Source organism: Tamandua tetradactyla, chromosome 9 (genome assembly GCF_023851605.1).
Source record: "Tamandua tetradactyla isolate mTamTet1 chromosome 9, mTamTet1.pri, whole genome shotgun sequence".
Lineage (NCBI taxonomy): Eukaryota > Metazoa > Chordata > Mammalia > Pilosa > Myrmecophagidae > Tamandua > Tamandua tetradactyla.
The window spans coordinates 53213152-53218130 of NC_135335.1; the positions used below are offsets into that span (position 1 = coordinate 53213152).

Consider the following 4979-nt stretch of genomic DNA (forward strand, 5'->3'; position numbering starts at 1 on the left):
AACTCCCAAGAGATACAATTCAGTTACTCTTCTTCCAAAACTTTAATAAATAACTTTTTCAGCTTATATGCAAATCCACAAAACATATTATTGGGAATTAAATCATGCCGTGCACAAAGCATATTCAGATCCCCAACCATGGTCTTGTAGTGTGATTCCATTGGTAAACAGGACCTTTGAAGATGTTATTAAAGTGTGTCAAAACAGAATGAGGTTCGCTTCCTGGTATCTGTCCATGCAAAAAAAAAAAAAAACAAAACAAAAAACAGAGGGCAAGCCTTAATCCAATATAGCTGAAGTCCTTATAAGTAAAGGAACTTGGACATGGAAAGAGAAGACAAGGGGAGCAGCCAGAAGCTGAAATTCAATGGAACCCAGAAGAGAAAAGAGAAGATGCTACCATGCAATAGAAAGGCCAAGGACCAACCATCATTGGCAGCCAGCCCCAGAATGCCACAGTTTCTGGGAGAAAGCATCACTTTGCTGATGCCTCAGTTTTGGACTTCTCCTAGCCCCCAAACCATGAGCCAATACATTCTCATTGTTTAAGCAAAACTATAGTGTGGTGTTTGTTTTAGCAGCCAGGAAAGCAAGACATACTGTGTTAGTCAGGGTTCTCTAGGGAAACAGAACCATGAGGAGATAAATATAAAGGTTCATAAAAGTGCTTTAAGCAACTGTGGAGGTGCATGAGTCCAAATTCCATAGGGCAGGCCACGAGTTGACAGCTCCGATGAGGGTCTTCAATGAATTTCCCAGGGGAGACTGGCTGGCTGAAGTGGAGAGAGATTTTTCTCTTCTGACTTCTCCCTTAAAGCCCTCAACTGATTAGATTAAATGTCATTAATTGTGGGGGACACTCCCATTGGCCGGCTGTAGATTTAATCAGCCATGGATGCCATCAACGTGCTGATAATTTAGTAAACTAGCCTTCTGTTTTATTAACCAAACACAAAATGCCCTTGCAGTAATGGTTAGGCCAGGGCTTGCTTGATCAGACAGTTGGGCACGATCACCTAGCCAAGTTGACACCTGAATCCAGCCACAACACTCATGTACCCTAGCTCCTGGCACCATGTCTGGCACACAACTGGTACTTAATATTTGTCAGTAGTTTATAAATGAATGTCCCAAGTGCAATCCCCAATTCCCTTCCCTTGAAGACAAAAATTATTGTAACTTTTAAAAATGGCACTTCATCCAAATTAATACTACTACTACTACTACTAAAACTAATAATAATCGATGCCCTGGCATTCCTTCCATGTTTCTATCCTCCCTCCTAGTCCACATTACAGTTTCAAAGTCAGAAGACATGGGTGGCACAATGTTCCACATGATGCTTTTGTTTACAGGGAAATTGCAAAGCCCAGGGTCAACAGGAATGCAGAAAATGCAACAGTCACCATCGAGCCTCCAGAGTGCTACTCCTGCGGGGAAGTGTTTCACAGGCGTCAGAGACTTATCTGTTATTGATGTTAGGGTGATGCTTTTCTTCAGCTCAAAATTAATGCACTGGAGAAAAGCCACATTTGGCATCCGTAGAGTTAAGGGGTCGCACCTACAAACAGTGTCGCTTGCGCTCAATCCCTTAAAGGAAATGCAACAATGTGGTAATCAGCTTCTCACACTCTCTACTCTGAGGCTGTGCTCATTAATAACAAAATCATAATCACTTTTGCCAAAGTCCATTAGTCTGCTTGGATGGGAAAAGAGCCCACCCTGCTTAACCAAGCGTTTCTTTGGCTTTTGAGATCATAATAAAAATAAAGTGCGTGCTGACCAGGTGGAGGAAGTCATTGCTTAAGCTCTCCCAACATTCGAAAATAATTTTATAAAATGCATCTTTGGACCATATCTATTATTATTATTATTATTTTGGTGATCAGGGGAAAATCTCAACAGTCACTCCAGCTGTCTGGTGGGTAGAAATAGAACAGGGAGGGAATTTTGTTTTCTGAAGTTCCTATTAACCTAGGATGCTGTGAAATCCGCTGGGAACACTGATACTGGTGGGTCCGGTACTCCTACTTGAAAAGCTTGCATTTGTCGGCTTTTTAACATATCCAAAGCATAGTCTGAGCAATTGATTGGCATTAACAGTGATGGCATTGAACTCTCTTAGCTGAGTTCTCTGGCCCTGGTCTGAGGCTCCTCGGTGTTCTCCCCACTCTTCCCTAATTTCTGCTCATGGCTGTAACCTGGCCCCTACAAAAAATATTGGTACAGTTCTCCAGGCCTGAGGGGATTGGGGACCTGCCTGGACTTAGACTTCTCTCAAAGATTATTTTTCCTCAGATCAAATTCTGCATTTTAACTCAATAAAACCACAGAAGAATGTTCTTCTATATTCCCTCTGTTTCAGTTTTCCAGATGTTAAAACAAATGGGATGTAATGGGGTTGCTTAAACAATGGGGATGTATTAGTGCATGGCTTTGAGTCTAGAAGAAATCCAAAATCGATGATCATCAGCACCAACAGCAAGATGATGCTTCCTCCCAGAAGACCATGGCATTCTGGGGCTGGCTGTCAGAGACCCTTTGTCCTTGGCTTTTCTGTCTCATGGCAGTGTGCGTGGCAGCCTCTCGGGGCTTCTCGGTGGTCTTCTCTGTAAAGTTCCAATAGTAAAATTAAGGTTAAGAACATGTTTTTCTTGGTACAGAACTACAAGCCACCATACCCTAACTATAGCCCTGTACTCCCCAGACTCCCCAAAGCCAAGCCTCAGCCCAGAACTGTGTGCAGTCTCCACTTGCCTGGAAGAGGGAATTGGACTCAAAGGACATGCACAAGATGGTAAAATGACCAGGATCCCAGAAATGCAGAGCTAGCCCTCTTTCCTTAGTTCCAGAAGCAGAGAGTTCCTTGGTAAAAAACAAATAAACAAACACAAAAACACCAGGACACTTCTGTCCTTGGCCCAAGCTTTAGCTTTAATTGTTTACTATAAACAGTCATTGTTATACTACCAACCAAAGCCTAAATAACAGGAAACTTTTACTTAAGAGTTAAGGGCCAGTGCTCGCTTCGGCAGCACATATACTAAAATTGGAACGATACAGAGAAGATTAGCATGGCCCTTGCACAAGGATGACATGCAAATTCGTGAAACGTTCCATATTTTAAAAAAAAAAGAGTTAAGGGCCAATTGATTCCAGCTAATTAATTTGTTGTCTTGGGCTTAAGAAATGATTAATCATTGTTACCTACTGATCTCTGGATTACTTGGGTAAAATTAATCATTGTCCCTTCAATTGTGTTCATAAGCTTACTTCACTTTTTTTTTTTTTTTTGTAAGGGCAAGCACCAGGAATCGAACCCATGTCTCCAGCACAGCAGGCAAGAACTCTACCTGCTGAGCCACCATGGCCCACCTTTACTTTAAACTCATAAAAATTTTATTAAACTCTTTAAAAATGGCATCAAATATAACAAAAATTGTCTCGCAGAAATATGAAATGTATTAATTTATGCCACATTATTCAAGTAACTGACAAAGAAAATGTTAAAGTTTAAAATAAATAGTTCAGCAATAATCTAGAGTTAATGCATGATATTCCAATTTTGGAAACTAATCTATTGCACATACCTACTGAGCACTTTTGCTCGAGAAGCAAAATCAAAATTCAGTGAAACATCTAGTGGCACAACTGGACATATTTCAGTAAAAATATGTTATAAAATTATAGGGAATATATTTCCTAGACAATTAAGAATGCAGTTCTTACCAATGAACCACCGCTCAGTTGGTTTACCCAGTAAGCTGAATTAGATGTTGACTCTGCAAGTCATCAAGGGCAGAGGCCGAGCTACCCAAGAGCTAAAATCTCTGAATAAATGTCCTGAAGAAGAACATTTCCATGGGATATGTTTTCAGAACTTCTTTTTGTTGCACTGAATATTATGGAAATGTCCAGAAAAACCTTGGGAACATTTTTTTCCAAGCATGACTTGTAGGAAATCATCACAGAAGCACAGAAGTCAAAGGTAGAAGATAAGATTTAAAAGGATTAGAAAATCAGTGAGCAGCCAGATTATACATACCCCCACCATGTCAGCTACTATTCCATAGATACAGAAGGGCATTCTAGTAACAGAGAAAAAGTCCCAAGAAACCATGCAGACAACCACGGAGAGCACAGATTCCCAAAGGAGGGTTTCCTTGCTGAGGCCCAACGCAGTTATAGGAGAAAGGTCTCTCCTTTCTCCTACCTCACACAGGTACCTCACTCCTATCTCTGATGTTACATCTGGAGGATGCGGCCAGACAAGGTAAACACGAGCCCTGTTTCCACCCACTATACCTGTCAGCAAGTCCCCTCAGGGGCAGATTTAAAATTAACAGCAACAATTAAGATGTACAGAAGAAATGGGTCTTTCTTTACTCTTTATACCCGAATTCAACTTGTATGTAAGTCTTCATTCGCCCTAGCTAACAAAAAGAGGACAATAATCCATTATAGTTGTGCATTACAGGTGCTTTGTTGTTTGCTTTTAAAATAAAACAATGGGCCCTGGCAGGTTAGCACATTCTCTTGGGGATGAGTTCTCATCTGTGGGGGCCTCTAGAGGGTTTCCCCATCCCTCCTCCGCGGGCAACCATTGCACCAAGGCTTCGGAGGCATTTTGTTAGGCATTGTTACTAAAGTCCAGGAACAAGGGAGCAGGCGAGAGGGTGTGGTGAGCTGAGGTGAAGCTGGGTTTAGACTTGAGCTTGCAGATCTCTTGAGGGGCTTGAAGCTCAGTGTTTGGGATAGTGGTAATGCCTGCAGGGACTGGTGGGTCATTTAGAGGTCAGGTAAGGCCAGTCTTTTGTTCCTTTGACTTCCTTCAGACACAAGCTATAAACAACAAAATTTATGCAGCCTGGTGTAGTAGGTTTTGCCCTAGTAAAGGGCTGTCTCCTCACTATTTATTGCTTTTCTAACTCAAAGCCCATAAAGTACACATTTCCTTCATTTTATAGCAAAGCCCAGAT

At 41.5% G+C, this 4979-nt stretch overlaps 1 non-coding gene across 1 annotated transcript; it reads left to right on the forward strand.

The window, feature by feature from the left end:
• The first annotated feature begins 3019 nt into the window (after positions 1–3019).
• Positions 3020–3126, forward strand: LOC143647547 (U6 spliceosomal RNA). Its single transcript, XR_013158159.1, has one exon. It is a non-coding gene; the product is annotated as a U6 spliceosomal RNA (small nuclear RNA).
• The last annotated feature ends 1853 nt before the right edge of the window (positions 3127–4979 follow it).